This window comes from Coregonus clupeaformis, chromosome 18, assembly GCF_020615455.1.
Source record: "Coregonus clupeaformis isolate EN_2021a chromosome 18, ASM2061545v1, whole genome shotgun sequence".
Classification (NCBI taxonomy): Eukaryota; Metazoa; Chordata; class Actinopteri; order Salmoniformes; family Salmonidae; genus Coregonus; species Coregonus clupeaformis.
Window position 1 is genome coordinate 7370936 of NC_059209.1, and position 20208 is coordinate 7391143.

The 20208-nt window shown below is 43.2% G+C and overlaps 1 protein-coding gene across 4 annotated transcripts in view; it reads left to right on the forward strand.

Moving 5' to 3' along the window:
- The window catches only part of fam172a (family with sequence similarity 172 member A), a 205046-nt gene that overhangs the window by 120821 nt on the left and 64017 nt on the right, over window positions 1–20208 (forward strand). The window lies entirely within an intron of this gene.

Genomic DNA, 20208 nt, shown 5'->3' on the forward strand with positions numbered 1-20208 from the left:
TCAAGGCAAAGGGTGGCTACAGAATCTGAAAAATAAAATATATTTTGATTTTTTTAACACATTTTTGGGTTACTACATGATTCCATATGTGTTATTTCATAGTTTTGATGTCTTCACTATTATTCTACAATGTAGAAAATAGTCAAAAATAAAGAAAAACCCTGGAATGAGTGTGTCCAAACTTTTACCTGGTAGTGTAGATATATAGATAACAAAATTGAACATATAGAACATTTCTATTAATCACCCATCAGGTGTCAGCCAGTACTGTTACAAAATCAAATAAACACCTCTGCGGTAGAATGGAAAGATTTCTACATCTATTGTACAATGTATTCTTTTTTTGTTGTGTGGTTTAATCCTCTTTTTTCTTTCTTTCCCATCATGCTGTCTTGTGTCGGAGGGTTCAGGGTTTCACCGGGTCGCCTCGACGACGCACACCGCTCTTCCTCCCCACACCGCTCTTCCTCCCCACAAACACACACACACGTTACCATGGCAATATAATTGAAAATCATTACATCTCAAACAAGGATTGTTAAAGTGACTATTCATAATTCTCCTCTCTCACATTTTTTTTTTGGTCCTCTCTTATTCCATTTCTCGCCAAGTGAAAAGGAGAGAAAAATCTATCCATCCTAGCCTGTTGTGTAAGGATAGGCTTTTTTTAATTCCCTTCCTCCTTTTCAGGCCGGTGAAGGAAACCAACCTAGTTTAAGAGTTCACTTGAATCTTAAGGGATTCATCATTACATATTTACTGGCTGCAGCTGATATAGCTGTAAGGTTTTACCCAGAACCATTGATCTACTGCGCATGTTCGCTCCCGAGGTTACAGGACGTGCTTATATTTGCATAAGGCCCTGGGCAAGGTTCTTTTTAGCATTGATTGCCCTGTCCATGAGAGCCCGGTGCCTCCTCGCATTGATCGTTTAGTTTTTTCCCGGAGACAGTGCTACACAGAGTTCACATCCAACATCATAGACCTGCCAGGGAAAGAGAGGAGGAGAGAAGAGTGAAAACTTTACCAGTAATATCTTAATAAATTGTCACACTCCTGACTCCTCTCCCTCTGACAGTTAGCAGAGTCAGTTTCTCTTTCACCCTTCTAGTTACCTCCATCCACTCCCTCCTCCTCCTTCTAGTTACCTCTTCATCCTCTCCCTCCTTCTCTACCTTTATCTTCTCATATAATGGTGTGTTCATGCAAATATACTTGTAGTGCACAAAATACACACACATTCATTGGCACACACACACAAACACTCTTCCTCCATCTGAGCCCCACCGTACATGCAGTACCTGGGTCCCAGAGTATTATCAGCTTCCAGCTAAAATCGAACAGCTTCCACCTTCTCCTCCCCTCCAGCCCCCTCCTTCCCTCCTTCCTCACCCTCTATTTCAACCCTTGCTTTCTAACAATGAGAGAGAAATACTCCCCCCCCCCCGTCCCCTGATTCTCCTGTCTTTTACATGTTGTTTTTTTCTGTCTCTACACCTCTCTCCATCTCTCCCTCCTTTTCTCTCCATCTCTTCTCAGATTGAACTCGCCACTGATGGCGCAGACAAAGCCAAAGTCATTTTATGCTTTCTCTTTTTGTGTACCTGCACGGTGTCAGAGGGCAAACATGCTAATTTCCCCCACACACACACACACACGCACTGCGTGGTCAGGCTGGCGTTGCGTGGTGTGTGTAGCAGCAGTGGTGGCGGCGTCGTCAGTGGCTAGACTCCCATGCTGCATCTTTCTTTGTTCCGCTCTCCTAGCTGAGCCCGTCGCTTTGTCTCTCTCCCTCGCTCTGCCTCAGAGGTGAACTCTCCCTCTACACTCCGCCTGAGCCCGACCTCCTCTCTCTCTCTCTCTCTCTCTCTCTCTCTCTCTCTCTCTCTCTCTCTCTCTCTCTCTCTCCCCCCTCTCTTACTCTCTGCGCCCTTTTCCCTCTGACGAGTCTTCTTTTCCCTCTGTCTGTGCTGTGAGTGTAACAGTATGTAGTTAGCGATCTGTCATTTAGCTGCTTAGGATAGTGAAGGGGTAGACTGCAGAGAGAAGATGGAAGGTGAGAATGATCGGAGACAACAGATAGCTCAGCCGAATAGCCTGTCTAACGTCTCGCCTTTATCCTACATTTCCTTTTGGGAATACTACCAATTTCAGTGAATCGGAATAGCTACACTCCCATTTAAATACACACCATCAAAAAGTAAATAGAAGGAAATTGACCTGGCCCGGTCTTGTAGGTATTGCTCGATGATATCTAAATGCGAGTGATACGACAGCTTTTACCTGCGACTCACAGCTGGCTGAAATAGTAGAACAGTAAAATAGTAAAAAGTAGAACAGAGAAAATAAGTGGTTGAAAAGATCTCGGGGGAGGAGAGGCGGACCCCGGTACCAATGTCTGTGACTCTGGGTTGACTCTGCAGCCCTCTCCCACTGTCTCTCTCTCTTCTCTACCTCCCTCTTCCCCTCCCTTCCTCCCCTCTCCTCCTGCCTTTCTCTCTCCGTCTCTCTCCATGTCTCTGTGCTGTCTACGTTTATTGTAGAGAAGGTATTTTATGGCACTCTGTAGAAAGAACTTTTGAAATTCCAGGTTGACTTTTTCCCCTGTATGTTTTTGGTAGAGTTTATTTTTGTGGCGTGCAACGTGCACACTTTTCACATGCACTCACAGGGGATAATACTGTCAAGGTAAAGACAGAATATCATACAAGGAAGCTGTCTACTAGTCCATCTGGCAGTGTGTTCTTATTGTGCTATGCTGTTGTGGTGGTATTATATGCGACACCTCACCTTCCAATACATCAAGACCCATGTTTGAATTCTTTACAACTGTTTTTTGTGGGGGTATGTTTAAGTTATGTACCTGCGCTAAAACATATTTAATTTTTAAGTCCGGAAAGCGGACACTGAAAAGAGATGAACTGTTTTATGTGCCATTTTAAGGTTTTATGTGCTGTGAAATATGATGGGGTTGTGAAGCAGCAGAGAGGGAAGAAAAAAATGAAAGGGAGAGAGAACCTCTGCGTCTTTGCCTCCTGGCTTGGAACAGCCTTTGATGTCAAAGCTAGCTCGGAGCTGAATGCGGAACTCACCGAGGTGCAGGCCTTGTTTCACGGTGGGAATCTGAGGCTACGCACTGCACTGTCCATCCCAGAAAGAAAGAAAAAAGACACACACAAACACACTCACACACAAGCCGATGTGTGTGTAATAGAGGAGTTTGAATTGAGGGGCCGGAGAGATATACAGAGAAAGGGAATCAGACTGACCTGGACCTTTTGCTCTTCTTCTTCTTCTTCTTCTTCTTCTTCTTCTTCTTCTTCTTCTTCTTCTTCTTCTTCTTCTTCTTCTTCTTCTTCTTCTTCTTCTTCTTCTTCTTCTTCTTCTTCTTCTTCTTCTTCTTCTTCTTCTTCTTCTTCTTCTTCTTCTTCTTCTTCTTCTTCTTCTTCTTCTTCTTCTTCTTCTTCTTCTTCTTCTTCTTCTTCTTCTTCTTCTTCTTCTTCTTCTTCTTCTTCTTCTTCTTCTTCTTCTTCTTCTTCTTCTTCTTCTTCTTCTTCTTCTTCTTCTTCTTCTTCTTCTTCTTCTTCTTCTTCTTCTTCTTCTTCTTCTTCTTCTTCTTCTTCTTCTTCTTCTTCTTCTTCTTCTTCTTCTTCTTCTTCTTCTTCTTCTTCTTCTTCTTCTTCTTCTTCTTCTAGCGTGAGCTTCACTACGTGTCTCTGTGTTTGTGTGGGTTTATAACTATATGTTTACATGCTCAAGAATGCCCAAGACTGTGTGCATGGATAAATCATTTGTAGTGTGTCTTAATTGTGCGTATATGTAACCATGTATGTGATCATATACCTGTGTATTAGTGTGTACTTTCACATGTGCTTGTGTCTTTGCCGGTGCGTTTCTCTCTGTTTGGCTTGTCTTGCGTATGTGATTGTGTGGGGCCTGTGTATATGTCCATTCCTCCTGGCTTGTGGCAGTTATTAATTTGCGTGCGTGCACATGCGTGCAAATGTGTGTGTGTGTGTGTGTTGTACAAGTGTGTGTGCGCAAGCGTGTGAGATTGAATCAGTGGCCAGGCCACGCTGGCTTTAGTTATTCAGCCTGTGTCTCTGTACCTTCTGCATTCAGCTCTTCCTATTAGACGCCTTCACACTCCACCATTCCTCTGGACTCGCTGACATCGGCTTTCATGCATGGCCTGCTATTCTCTCTCTGCCTCGCCTGCCCACATTCTCGCTCTCTCGCTCTTTCTCTCGCTCTCTCTCTCTTTTCGCTCACTTGATCTCTCTCTCACTCTCTCTCACTCTCTCTCTGTCTCAAGCTGCCTGCCTGGAACATTAAAAACATCTTGGCTGTGTCAAAAATCTTCTAATACCCCCCACCCGTTCCGTTCCTCACCACCTTCCACCCCCAAGCCTATCAGATGTGATGCCACATCCCCTGTGACTCAAACCTCTTCACTCCTCTCACTCTCCACCCATCCCTCCTTCCCTCTCTCTTTTTTTATGTTCGGGGAGATGGTTACTTGATTTGGTCTCATTTCTCTTTGATGAAAACACTAGGGGGCACTGCCTGTCCTTTGTTACCTCTCTCTCCCCATTGCAGGTCTGGATAACTGTGTGTGTGTGTGTGGTGAAGGGTGGCTCTCTCATCTGCTGTAGATCTGAATACATTTAATAATACAATTGCCGTTAGGTCTGTGGTATGGCAGCTGAAGTGGTGTAGCACACAGTGGTACATTATGTGTCTGGTCTGATGGTCAACCCTGGCTAGGTGGTGTAGAGGTACATTCTGTGTCTGGTCTGATGCTGAACCCTGGCTCTGGGGTTAATGAAAGAGTCTGGAACAGCGGAGAGGAGAGGAAGGAAAGGAGAGGAGAAGAGAAGAGGACAGGAGGACAGTCAGTCCACAGACACCTAGGTTCACCTCCAGCCCTCAGAGGCCCCTCTCGGTGACAGGCTCTCATTCCCCTCTCCATCCCCAGGTTTCCACTCTGTCCCCTGGGTGACACTGTGTATGACACTGGGTGTCTGTTTTGTGGCCGCCGTGCACACAGAGCTGGCCAGGTCATTAGCAGAGAAAGAGAAAGGCCCGTTAGGCCGGAGGCTAGCGTTACCGCCTGGAACCTGGGTCGGGGCAGGGCATCTAGCCGAGCCCAGAGAGGAGCACTCCCGAAGAGCACAGAGTACATGCCTTTGTTTCCACTTAACTAGTTTATCACAAGCTATTGAACAAAAAATATATAATGATCAGGCCTTGTCGTGGATATGTATGCGTATACTGTATGTCGTTACTGTATGGATTTGATTTATATCTAATTTGCTAATTTTCCTTTGGATATGGCTGTTTTTGTGACAGACGGTAGAAGTGAATTATTGATTTGGGTGGAGTTATTTTAAAGGGGTGGAGAAATCCGAATATATTCTTGATTGGGTTAATTGGCACATATAGTCCAGGCACTGTATGGAGGTGGCTGAGTGTATTGTGTAGATGTGTCAAACCCAGCACAGAACAAAGAGGCCTGCACAAACTGCCATGAAGCAGTCTCTCACATCACTGTTCTGAAAATAGTAAATACATACACTCGAAACACACATACACTCACACGCAGCCTGAAAATGACAAGATAATCACCACATTTAAACTTACCTTCAGCACTGTGTAACTGTCTTCCTCAGAGAGACAAACTAATAAATAAACTATTTTCTTTTCAAATGTCCTCCACCAGTGAAGCTCCTAATTACCATAACCTGACAAAGACCTGACAGAGCCTTAATAGTTAAAAAGGTAATTTGACTAGAAGTGGAGTTTGGGGGGGAAAGGGTCACTCTGTCCCCCCCGTTTAATGGTTTATCCCTCGTTCTTTAGAGGACTTCTTCTTTACGTGATTGAGTGACAAGGTCTTTTCCCAAATAGCATCTTCGGTAATGAGAAATAATTGACTCGCTAATCAAAAAAGTGTTTGTGAAATCCACAAACCCTACTACTGTCATTTTCTCTGTCATTTGGAACAGAATTGACGCGGCTCATCCTAGCTTCAGGCCTTAGCACTTTGATTTAATTGCATTTTTGACAAGATGAATATAGTTTGGGTCAGAATGCCCCCCCTTTCTTATAGCTTTTATTGTCATCAACAAAAGCAGTGCTTTTAAAAGTAGAACAACTAGTTCTATACTTTTTGTTGCACACTCTTGAGATTTACGTTAGGATCATTACCAAAATAGGGGATGAAGAAGAGTGTTGGTGTTTTATATACAAGGCTATATGTGTCAGTCTTTTAGTGTATCTTAGTAACTGTCTGCATGAAATCAAAGCTTTACATTGAAGCAATTGTGTTTCTGTATCATGAGATAATAGTTTTAGTTATCAGATTTAAATTAAGTGTGAATAAATGAGAACAAAAATTGCATTTATATTTACCATAACTCATTGTTTACGAGTTGTCCATTTCAAGTATTTTGTTGTGGCAAAGCAACAAAGCAATTAATAAAGTATTATTATTATTATCATTATTATTATTTAAAAGTTTAGAAGAGGAAATAATATTACTTTTCTGATCTCACCTTGCACATTTTACTATATGAACTTTGATTAAACGGGAAAATGTATTAAATAAATGATAAATAATATGGTCCAAATCATTTCGTAGTCCAGTATTTCATTAATTTAGATAATGTCTCATGGATCCGGTTAATTTCCCCTTGAAGCAGGTAGTTTGAGAACCTTCTCTTCTTTAATTTAAAACTTTGATTAGCTGTTTGACTTTAATTTAGATCAAGGCACTATTTCTATGTTCTATTCAAAACGTTCAGACAGGGAAAGTAATGTATACGTCTAAAAATACCCACTATTTTTACCCATTATATTTTTGTAGTTGATACCAATGAAATACAGTGGGGTCAGAAATGATTGGATGAACCAAGATGAGCAAAAAAGACTCTAAAATAAATAACACAAATACTGAGCCATATTTTATGCTCCACATTTTTTTACAATTATGTTATTTTATACTAATATAATGGCTCAGGTAATAGATTTTTGTTTAATAAGTCATGTTTTCTTCTCAAAATGATAGGGGTCAAAATTATTGGCATCCCTGTTTTCAATACCTTTCAATACATCACCTTACGAGGATAACAGCACTGAACATTTTTCTGAAATGTTTTATGAGATTGGAAAACTAATTAACCATTTCTTTTCTGTATTTTGATGTGTGCTTGGGGTCATTGTCTTGCTGGAAGATCTTGCGGTCAGGTAGAATAGAATTCTTTGGCCATGCACACCAGTGGTGGGTTTGGCATTGAAAGGAGAATGCATGAGCAGAAAATAACCCCATACCTACTGTAAAATATGGTGGTGGATCTTTGATGTTATGGGGCTATTTTGCTTCCACTGGTCCTGGGGACCCTTGTTAAGATCAATGGCATCATTAACTTTACCCAGTACCAGGACATTTTAGCCAAAAACTTGGTTGCCTCTGAATCTTGGCTGCAAGTGGATCATCCAGCAAGACAATTACCCCAAGCACACATCAGAATCCACAAAGAAATTGTTAATTGACCGTAAAATCAACATTTTGCATTGGCCATCTCAGTCTCCAGACTTCAACCCCATTGAAAACCTGTGGTTTGAATTGAAGAGGGCAGTCCATAAGCGCAGACAAAGGATATCAAAGATCTGGAAAGATTCTGTATGGAGGAATGGTCTAAGATCCCTCCCAACGTGTTCCCAAATCTCATAAAACATTTATGAAAAAGGATCAGTGCCGTTATCATCTCAAGGTATTGAAAACAGGGGTGCCAATAATTTTGACCCATATCTTAATGAGAAAAATATTTATTACTTGTTAAACAACATCTCCTTCTCTGAGCAATTCTATTAGTATTTTTTTTGTTGTTGTTGCTCACTGTATATATTTTGTTTGTTTGTTTGGCCGATTGAATGCTTTCCTCTTAATAATAGTAACTACTTTTTCTCTTAGATTGGCAATATAGCAATATAGGGGTGGTGGACTAAACTATCTTTAGGATGGGATAATTGAGAAGTTTTACTTTGTGGGACAATTATACTTCTAGGAGTCTTACAGCATATTTGTAACTCTCTCTCTCTATCTCTCTATTCTCTCCCTTTCTCCCTCCATGTCTCACCACTCAGTCTCTCACGCCAGTTAAAAGATGGCTGGTGGCTATGGGAAGTTAATTTCAGATTGTTATATATATTAATTAATTTCAGTTGGCTCTCTCCAGCTCACTATCCCTCCTTGGAGGACAGGGGGTTCACCGAGTCACTTTTTTTTTGGGGGGCTGCAGACTCCCTGCCCCTGGGCTGAGGAGGCGAGTGTGTCTGAAGGAATGGCTGATAACTGAAGGGAGGGAGAAGTATTTTGTCACAATCGTTTTCTTCTTCTTTTTTTTTCCATTTGAGCCATGTCTCAGAGATGGGCCGAGTGCCCCTGAAAGTTTAAACAAAATGCCTCCCCTGAGAGTCCAACGCAGAAAGCCCTTTAGGGGGGTGTCACACAAACACACACACACACTTACCTTACCCTTAAGTGGTTAAGAACATTGGGCCAGTAACCGAAAGGTCGCTGGTTCGACTCCCCCAGCCGGGCAAAGTGGAAAGATCAGCCGTTCTGCTCTTGAGCAAGGCAGCGACAGGGCGCCGATGATGTGGACGTCGATTAAGGCAGCCCCCTGCACCTCTCTGATTCAGAGGAGTTGGGTTAAATGCTTAAGACACATTGCTGTTGAATGCATTCAGTTGTGCAAATGACTAGGTATCCCCTTTCCCTTACGTATTCTTATCTTTGATGATTTTGTATTGTTGTTGCATGGTGTATACCATGTGTATCCTGTATGTATGGCTAATAAAACTTGAAACTTACCTGACCTGCCAGTGTGCTCAGGGAATGGCGTCTCTGGATTTAAAGGAAACAAGCTGTGATTATCTTGTAACTCCTCCCTGGTTAGGAGCGACACTGTCTGAGGTGAAATATAGTTTAATTAGACCGTTTATAAACTCATGAGCTTATAGTTTGGGACACTTGTGTACTGACAGTTGACAGTGATACTGTTTATTTCAGTGACAACATGTTGCAGCTCTCTCTTGTGAAGGGAGCAGTGAGTCTGTGTGAGTGGAGATGGACAGGGCTGCTGCAGCATTGCCGCGTTGTGGATATTTAACACGTTAGCTTTGGCAGAGTTGTGTGGTGTGAAAACACACTGATTTCCTAAGTGCCAATCATATCAGCCTCGCCGTGAGAGAGGAAGCAGAGAGCAAACATCTGTGTGTGCTTGTGTGTGTGTGTGTGTGTGTGTGTGCCACTGGTAGCAGACTGGCCCGTGTCTGTCTGACTTTCTGTCTGTGTGTGTGAGGGTGACCCTCCTTCCCTCCCTGGGTTCAAGAGGCCCTGGGTTCTCCTACATGTCACTATCACCCTGAGTTACGACACCAGGGTCTCTACCTCTCTCTCCCCTGCCTCCCTCCTTCTCTCCCTTCATCCATCCCTCCTTCTCTCCAGCCGGGAGTCACCCATCCGAAACGATGTTAAAACAGGGTCATCCCCCGCGTGCACTTAAAGGGTGTCAGTTTAACCTGCTCTGAAATACTTACGGCTATTATTATATCTTATAAATCATTAAGAAAGTTTAATTATACGAACATTTCATGGAGGAAATGTGCAAGATGACACATGGGAAGGATAATTTAATGGGCCAGCAAGTCCCAGCACTGTGAGAGAAAATATTGAGGTTAGGTTTCTTTTTTACTGCACTGCCGTAGGGGTGGGGAGACACAGAGTTAGAGAGAGAGAGAATGAGAGAGAGACAGTGAGGCCTCGTCAATATCCACAGCATGTTAAAATAACTTCTCATTTCACTCTTTAGACCAGGAGGCTATTCTTACTCCCGGCCAGTCAATTTTGGAGTGATGAAGATGTTGTCGTTGTACCTTGGCTCGGAATCACTTTTCTTAAGTAAGATATCTCCTAATTAACGATAGACTTTAATTAGCTACACCCAGGCTGTAATTTCACTTTGTTAAAAAAATGCCTCATAATTAGAAATTAATGTTAGGAGGAATTCTGAAGCCCTTTACACTCGTACCCGTATATGGGTTTAAAATGGCAGATTTGGGCACTGCTAAGTGCCTAAATTGGAACTCAGTGGCTGTACAGTAACATGCTATAAATGACGTCAGAGCTCAGGGTCTCCGCTTCACAGCTCTGTATGGGTTTTGACTGACAGCCGTTCTGAACTTGAGCACTGCACGCAACAAAAAGTTGTCCCCATCCCTCTCGCTAATTAGACAACTTTTGCAAATGTTTTGTTGTCTGAATGAGGGAAATGCTGCAAATTAAGACGACTCGATGCATTTTGAAAGATGAGTTGTTGAGGATTATAATAAATACCGCTTTGATGTCATATAAGCTAAGCCAAACACCCATGAGTCCAAATGTGCACTTCACATTTCCATATCATAAAACTCATGTCATATACAGTGTCAACGTTAATGATCACTATGTTTGATGTACAGTTCCAAGATGACATGGCGTCATACCCTGGGTAGTTCTGAACAGAATGAGCCTATGTTTGTCTATTGTGAAGAAACTTTGCTGCGGAACACACACCTGAATGCACTAATGCCTCCTTTCTATGCCCACCAACATTATGATCTGTTTCTCTGAATTGCCTTGTGAAAGCCTAACACTGTAAGATCGTATTTTATAACGTAGCTAGCCGTGTTGGAAATACAACAAGCTTTCAAATGATGCCCACCTGACCCAGATTGCGATTTATAATGGTCAGTTTTGGGATTTAGTAAATAACAACTAATTGTGTGGTGGCGGGGATGCAAGGTTGTGCTCTAAACAAAACATTTACAAGTGTACTTGCTTTAGTTCCTCAACAGCACATCTAGGAGAGCTAAAAAAAAAGCACCTCATAGTTGAAGGCTCTTCTTTGAGTCATAAAAGTACATTAAAATGACTTAGGAACTGTGGACACTCTGGAGAGGTGTGTAGCCACGTGGAGACACCAGTTAGTCCTCTCATTCAAGCCCTTGTCATTTTTTTGTCTTATGTTGCACCTTCCCCACATTATCCAGGAATAGTCTTATCATGTTTCTGAATGTATCCAGAGTATTTTCAGATTTCGTTATCAACAAATGCTGCGAAAAGTACAGTAAATGTAAAATGCACACAAAATCAAGTGTAATGTTTGGATTCAGTCTTGTGTCTGGTGAACTGTTGTGTCCTCAACTTTGGTCTAATAATTTCCCCATAATCTCCTAAACTGTTCCCTTTTAATTGCTGTAATGCTTATGCATATGTGTTTCATATTTCTTCTGTAAGAAACATTTTAATTTAGCCCTATCCATATAGGCCAATTCCCATGAGTGTAGAGGGTTAATTGATGTTCCTAAACACATATATAAATCGAAGAGTTAAGTTGCTAATGTTCTATATTACTAAGAAACTCTATAAAAAAGCTCTATAAAATGGGAACGTAATTGTGTTTATTACATTGCTAGGTGTTTTTTCGAGCGTGGTTATTCTACAATAATAGATTCAGTTAATGACAGTGGAACATCTGCTAATTCATTCAAAAGTTAACAGTTATTATCATACCTGTGCAGATGTTAATAGGAAATGAATTGAATGCAGGCTGGTATATAAGGAGACATGAAAATACCTAGAAATGTCCTGTTCTGCCGTCGTTGTTGTTGTTGTTTGGGATGTAAGTGATACATGAAATGTCTCTTTAATCAGACGTCTGTCAATCCAACAGGAATTACTCTGGGTTTCTCTGAAGTCAATTGAGTCGATATTATTAAGAACTTTGTGGAACTATTACTGAAGTAAAACATCAGTATAGAGATGGAAGAGCAGCTACTAATAATATTTAGGAATTATAGAAGATTTCTTTATTTAGCCAGATTTACACAGTGTTGGAGAGATATAGTGACGACAGAAAGAAAGTGCGCGTGTTAGACACACACGTGTCCCCACTCAAACACACATGCAGACACACACACACACACACACACAGCTGCCTCTCCTCAACCAAGTGTATGTGTCATCAGGAGCAAACAGCCATGACCAGCTGCTCAGATTGTCTTTGCCACGTTTTCTCAGCGTGGATGCACATTACCTGACACACACACACACACACACACTCACACACACACACCAAGCGAGTCTATACACACACTCTCACACACACACCAAGCGAGTGTACACACAGGTACGCACGCACACTGAGAGCTACAAAGAGGCTTGTAAGCAAAAGATACCATTGTTTCCACTGATCAGGGGTTTCCTTGCACTAGTGCACCATTGTGTACGAACACTCCCTGCCCGTGAGCAGAACATAACCCTCCCTTTCCATCCTATCTACCCCTCTCTCCTCCCTCCCTCATCTGTCCTCCCTTCCTTTTGTCCTCTTGTTTTCCATGGGCACAAGCAGGGCAATGCGCCCGCAACCGCTGCGTTTCCTGGCACGCTGCTCCTTATCCTCAGCCTTTTGTTTCCAGGAGGCGGTCGCCATTTTGGGGAACTGCTGTGTCAGTAAATATTTACTGGGCTTCCCTTTCCTGCCGGCCCCCGCTGACGTGTGTGTGGCGAGTCCCCCCCCACCGCTCCATGTCCGGCACTGTCACTCACCAACGCCTGCGATACCCCCCTTGCCCCTGGACCCCGCTCCCCTCGCCCCTGTCTCCACCACCCCTCCCCAAACCCCTGCACGCGGCCGGCCTGCTCTGCCTGAGGAAATGGAGGAGGAAGTTGTTGCGGCACTCTCCCAGTCGGTCGGTCGGACAGTCGGTCACTCTCCTCTCCAGCTCACCTAAATCACACCAACGCCAGAGTTCACTAAATGGAGGGCCAGGAGAGTAATGGCCCTAAATGCATGTGACCTTAGTGCTTTTTCGACCTCTGCACGGCTCCACGTGCAGATGCACGCACCCACACACACACACACACTCCCACTTGCTCCCTGTGGTCCTGTGGCCTCTTGTTGGAGAGGGCTTCCTTCCTGCCGTGAAAACAAAGGATGCCAGGGACCTGAGTGGACCCGGGGGCCCGGGGCCGGGCCATCAAAGCAGGGGAAAGCCCTCATGTTGTCTCTTCCTGTAGAGGGTGTCAGAGCCTGGGGCCATCTGCCTGTGTTTTCACAGCCAGGCCAGGGGTGACGACCAGGAGGCCCCAGGGCTGACCCGGGCCCCCCCCGACCCAGTCATAGGGCAGCCATCAACTCCCTCGTACCCCCCTACTGGGTAAGAGTCAGGCCAGTTCAGAGAGGTCAGCACATTACGGCTCTGCGCGGCTCTGGACAGCTTTCTGTTTCACCTCACAGGCTGTCAGCAGAGGAAACTGACCAAAACGACCACCTCCCCGCCTGTCCTCTAACTGGTCTGGCTGTCACCTCTACAGTGCTTCAGTCTTCTGTCCTGTCAAATCCAGACTGGGATTATCAAGTTGCCAGTGTTTGATTATGGCTCTAATGTGTCCAGCTCCCCTCATTGATTTATGTAAAATCTGCCTGGGGTTGTCACAACACAAGTCAGGGTTTATGTTTGTTTGACCAGCAGCGACTTCGCAAAAGCCTACAAGCTGTGGTCGTATGTGTGTGTGTGTGTATATAAATGTGTGCTTGTGTGAGTGTGAGTGAATGAGTGTTTGTGTGTGTGTTTCTCTTTGTAAGTGTGTGTGTTTGTGTGTTTGTGCAATCCTCTCCCTCACTGGCAGCAGTTGGACAGTTAATCAATCAAATATTTAAGCAGCACTCCAGCGCTTTGTGAGTAGTCCTAGATTATCCCCCACTGTTGGCAGCAGTTAGGCCCTCGATCGGGTGGCAAACAACCCCACCATCTCCACAGACCCAGGGTGCTTCTCTCTCTCTCTCGGCCGCCAAGACTCCATCCGCTCTCCCTAGTAATTGTAGCCGTTTGCTAGTTTGATGATTTGGTGGTGAGCGGCGCTCTCTTAAAAGGCCTCGTTTACATCCCCTTCTCTCTATATCCTTCCCCAGCACTGTATTCCCAGCCCCCCTGGGGAAGTCCATTGTGGATTACCATTCAGTTTTCACCCAATTATCCACTGGTTTTCTCTGCATTTGACACATAATTATCAAAGCCCTAAATAATTGTCTTTATTATTGCCAGTGTTTAGATGGAGGCTGGAGCGCCGGCGCTAGCATCATAGAGAGGGAGAGAGTGGAATGGAAGAGTATTTATCTCGGCGAGAGATGGCTTCGCGTGCAGTTAAATACAGCCTCGTCTGTTATTTCAACCCGACATCCGACGCCTCATCCTGATAAATAAACATGATTAATACGTCTTGTTTTTTCTCCCTTCTGCTTCTTCGTCTTCCTTTCCCACTCAAGATCACGGGTAAAAATACGATTTGGTGCTGCAAAAGTCCTGCAATTAGCTGGCTTTGTGATGGGAAGCAGCTTAAAGCGCTAAACACTGTATTTTACTGTAGAGGGCATGTGAGAGGTCAGGGAGTGGGGGAGAAAAGGGGGTTGGGGTGGATGGAGGAACGGGGTGGGGTATTTCATAGAACTCGTCATGGAGATTGTCAGAAACTGGATTTAGTGGAAATCTGTTGGCCAAGTAGGTCGGCATTTGACTGTTTTTCAAGGCCTTTTAGCCTCTTAGTCTGTATATGATATGACATTGCTGTAACGAAATCAAGAGAAGGAGAGTATTGGCTAGTATGTGAGGGAGTTCATCCACTGTTGTTTCAGTGGAAAGGAGAAGGGTGGGCTGTTGATGTGCTCTTGCCTTTTGATTGTACTTGTCTTGTCAGCGTGTTTTGGGATGTAGTCATGGCCTACGTCTTGCACGGTCGACAAATGTTGTGACTTCCTTTCTTAATGCACGTAACAACACAGCTGTAGTCTTTGTTGACGTCCACATCCACCTTCTGTGGATCCTCCCCCCCAACTCTCCTGTTCCTCACCCCGTCTGCTTGCATCCAGATGCTGTGGTGTGAATGGAAAGGGCACGTGAATGTCTCAACATCTGTCTGTTGGTTTAGTGCAACAAGTATTTCCACATGTTTCTCGTACTGTCGAGGACTGATGAAAACAGCTGTCCTGAATCCTTTCCTCGCTACATGGAAGCAGAGCTGGAGGTCTGCTCAAGGCATTTTCAAGTATTGTGGTGGCAGCATCATGTTATGGGTATGCTTGTCATTGGCAGGAACTGGGGAGTTTGTCAGGATCAAAAGAAATATGAAAGGTGCAAAGCCCAGATATTTTTTGTAAAAATGTTTAGTCATTTAGCAGACGCTCTTATCCAGAGCGGCTTACAGTTAGTGAGTGCATACATTTTCATACTGGCCCCCCGTGGGAAACAAACCCACAACCCTGGCGTTGCAAGTGCCATGCTCTACCAACTGAGCTACAGGGGACTATAGAAAGTTAGAGGAAAGTTAGAGGAAACCCTGCCAGTGTTTTCTGAATACATAACCCTGGGATAGAGGTTTATTTTTCAGCAGGACAATTGCACACATTTAAATGCCAAAGACACACCAGAATGGCTTTCCAAGAGGTGTTGAGTGTTCCTGAATGGTTCAGCCTTAGTCCTCACTTAAATCTGCTTGAAAATCAGAGACAAGGTTTGAATATTGCTGTCCATCAATAACCACTGTTGCATCCACCGTTTTTCTGCGAGTAATGTCAAACCGTAGAAAAAAAAATCACGACAGCTGTGATAGAAACAGGAATTTTTTGTACAATTTTATAAATGCCGACAGATAATTTGTTTGTTCGACATGGTGGGATATTTTCGTGTCAGTAAAATGAATTATGCGAGAAATGATGGTGGAATTATTGATATAATAACGATCATATCAAAGTAAACTTGGAGTAATGTGATAATATGGTATGTGGTCCTCCCACTACGACTCGGGAAACCATGCAGTGTATTAGGCTATAGATGAAGTAAGTTATGATGAACTTCACAGGGTTGTGAAAGTGCACTGGGATGAGTTTGATGCTCCATTCCAATAAATATCGAGGGTCTTATTCTGGTGACATGATGATCGATGCTTGACTGCCGTTTTTCACAAATATTTGTTCTCGCTCTTATCCATAACAATCTGATGTAGACTAACATTTTTTTATTTACATTTTAGTCATTTAGCAGACGCTCTTATCCAGAGCGACTTACAGTTAGTGAGTGCATACATTTTTCATACTGGCCCTCGACAACCCTGGCGTTGCAAGCGCCATGCTCTACCAACTGAGCTACAGGGGACTAACCTACCCGCACTGTATCTGCAAGCTGTTGGCAGGAGCGCACATGCCAAGACTGGAGAAGGCACATTTGCTATTTAACGCAACAGTTTTTGTTAAAAAACTATCGGTAGAGTTGAAAATACGATGGAAACACATTGAACTGTAGATACCCATAGATTTCCAGTCATTGTGCTAACGCTAGTTAGCATTGGCTTGCAAAACTAACTCCAACTTCCTCCATACTCGACACAGAGACATAAATTTTTTATCCACAAGTTTGTCTGACTCTGGGGAAGTAGATAAAGGGCCTCATTGCCAAAATCCCAAAGTATTTTGATTGGTGGAAGCACACCACTGGTGGGATTTTAGAATATTTGCATTAAAATCTGTCGCCAATTGGATGGAAACCTATCTATCTATACTGACAATCCAACACACACATACACATGCATATTGACGCCACACACACACACACACACACACAGACACACACACACACACACACACACACACACACACACACACACACTGACACACTTTCACACATCACATATGCTGCTGCTACTCTGTTTATTATATATCCTGATTGCATAGTCACTTTTACCCCTGCCCACATGTTCATACTGTATTACCAACAATTACCTCAACTACCTCCTTCCCTGCACATTGATTTGGTGCTGGTACTCCTTGTATATAGCAGCATTGTTTTTATTGTGTTACTATCTCCTTTTTTATTTAGCAGATATTTGTCTTACTTTTTAACTCTGCATTGTTGGAAATGGGCTCGTAAGTAAGCATTTCACTGTAAAGTCTACACCTGTTGTATTCGGCGCCTGTGACCAATAACATTTGATTTGATCTAGCGACTCCCAATTACATTTACTGAGCTTGAGCAATTTTGACAAAAACAAAGGATACGTTGCCCTAAGAGTTGTGCAATTTAGTAGAATCTTATTCAAAATGTTTCACAGCAGTAACGTCTGCCAAATGTGCTTCCACCCAGTATTAACGCTGGGGTGTGGAGACATACGCACTCAAGACATCTTTGTTTTTAATTTTTAATTAATTAGATTTTCACTTATAATTTTTCTTTCACTTTGGAAATGTGAAGTAGGTTGTATACATCGCTAAGAGAAAAATCTAATGTAATCCTTTTGTGGATGTCACTTTTAGGCAGCATAATTTGAAGACTTCAAGGGTGTGTACACGTTCACTAGGCACTGTAACTGCTAGCCTAGCTATGGGCCATAGGCTAGCCCACCCAAGCATTGAACAGCTTCCTTGTTCACCATATAGGTTAGATACACATAGAGTTAGGGCTTAGGGTCTATGACGTTAGCATGTGGCTAACTACACTCCTGAGGCTTGGTTAGCCCTTAACCACTTAGTCCCAGCATGTGTAGCATAGAAGTTGTTTTTACCGTTTCTACTGTTGTTCTACTGTTTTTCCTCTTGAGGTACTGTGTGAACATGAGAGAGTTGAAGAGTTGAGGGTGAGTCCGATAGATCTCCTCCTTGTCTGGCCAGAGTCTCTCTCTCGCTCTCAGACGGGCAATGAGTATGGCATCAGACAACCTCTGGTTCTCTCTCACTCATAAGGTGGTGGTAGACAGTATTATTGGGCTGTTGTTTTTTTCTTTCTAACTACTTCTCTCAGATAAGAACGGCGCCTAAATGTACAGGTTGGGTGTTGATTTAGATGCAGTGTGATTTAGTGGCCCAATAATAGCTTGATGTAATGCTGTTTTGTGACCCATAGCATATGAATGCCATTTATATCATTGTAGATATGCAACTTAGGGTTGCAAAGGGCTACCAGCTCTCACAGTTGCACGTCAGAATTTGATGTTCTTCCGTGCTTCTCAAACGTCAAATTTAGAAGTTGTTCCAAACGTCAAATTTCAAAGTGTTTAAGGTTAAGTTTAGGCATTAACGCCAAATCTTAAAGGTTAGGCATTAACTCCAAATGGTTAAGGGAAGGGTTAAGGTTTGGGATAGGCTTAAAACAAAAATATCAAAAACAACTTTCTGTTGCTGTATTCGAACTTGCAACCTTTGGAATCAGAGGGAAACCTACTTGAAGGTAACAGCGCTCATTGTTGCCCCTAGTGGCCAGTTTCCATCTCCCAACGTCCTCAAACATGGATGGACGTCGGATACTGACTTGTGTCACGGGTGACCTGGCTGGCAAAGGGAGGGAATATTACTGGAAATATGCATGAAATGTCCTTTATATATATTTTTTGCACACTTTTATTTATTTTACTATTTCAATAAGTCTTTGTTTTAAATGTTTTGGTGCCAAGCTGGTGGTTGTTGTGAAAAAAGTCAATAGGAAGAGTTACATTTACTTTTACATTGAGTTCATTGAAAATAATACCCTTTGTTGATTAGATGATTTTTTTTCCTTAATTTGGCAATTTACTCTTGAACCATATGGTCTATCTACTAGAAACCCATGGACAATATGGACACAGATATAAAAAATTCAAATATAAATTACCAAAATGACCATAGATTACCTGTTAATTACCAAAATTACAGAAGATTCTGGTAACTTTCGTAAATTAACAGTGGCTTCACAACCCTATACACACTTTATTTGAATATGTCTGCTTCAAGAGTTGAAGGAATATAGGGTCAGACATTTGCTCTCTCTCTGGAAAAGTGTAGAAACACAGGCAGTTTTGTGGAGCCTGGAGTTTTGACTGGGTTGGTAAAGTCATGTGCTTAGTGTTTTCCATGGGCACTGCACTGTCTCCAGTCTCCTGGCCTCTTGGAGAACCCTATACTCCGGGATTAGCCCTTTTGGCTAGCACTAGAAGAAACGGCCCTTGACTGACACCTCCAGTTTTAAAAGGTTGACTTTGCTGCTCCCTCGGGCCCTGTTCTGCCAGAGGAAAGATTTGCAAGCTTTGTGTGTGTGTGTATATATGTGTGTGTGTGTGTGTGTATGTCTACTGTGTGTGTGTGTGTGTGAACTAGCTTAAATGTGATAGTGTGTATCTGCTTCTGCATGTGCAAGTGCAATGTCCTATGTGTATATGTGTGCGTGCGTGTTCACGCTCCGTGTGTGTTTGTGTGTGTGTGTAAAAGTGCATGCACGTCTGTGTGTGCGTCTACCATGTGTGTGTAAAGCCTCGCCGTCTCCGTCCTGGTGAAGATGCTCCTGAAGAAGCCTTATCAACTGGATTATATATTAGTCGTTAGTGCCTTAATAGAGTCAATGTATCTCTATACACTTTAATTCAACTAGCCTACCAGGATTGATTCAAATACAGCTCACAGTCACTTTGATGTACAGCCGGCTGTGGGCAGCTGGACTAAATACATCCAGTTAAAGTGATTGTTAACCTATTGTTACCAGACCTGTTCTTTATTCTTCCCGGTATAATCTTAAGGGAACCTGTTTAAAATGGCTACTCCTGCTCCTGTGGGTGGAGGGGCTTATTGTAGTGTGCCGTGGTATATAACGAGTCCTTTGTGAGACATTTTCCTTCCGAAGCTGACATTCAGGAGGGAATAGCGGCGAGTGCGGACGACTGATATTAGAATGGGACAGATTGGGGGGGGGGCATTCACACGGACGTGACAAGGACACTGAGCTCTGCACTGTTCTGCTCTGCTCGTGTCACATCCCACACTGTAACACACAGCTAGGCTAGTCTTACAGGGGGTATGGGGGCTGCTGATCTGTACTGGGCCCACCTACCTTCACAATTCTGATCATCCACAAAGCATCTTGGAGTAGTAGGGCTGATCTAGGATCTGTCCTTATAATCTTATTCATTATGATCTAAAAGTGACAACTGATCGTAGATGATCACTCCTACTCTCAGATGCATTGTGGATATGGGCCCATGTCTGTGTACTGGTACCACCTAACCTCACTTCTGAGCAGGTCTCTAATAATTAATAGTGCCTGTGTTCCACTACTAGGACCATAATCTATGTTAGTAAAATCTCGCAC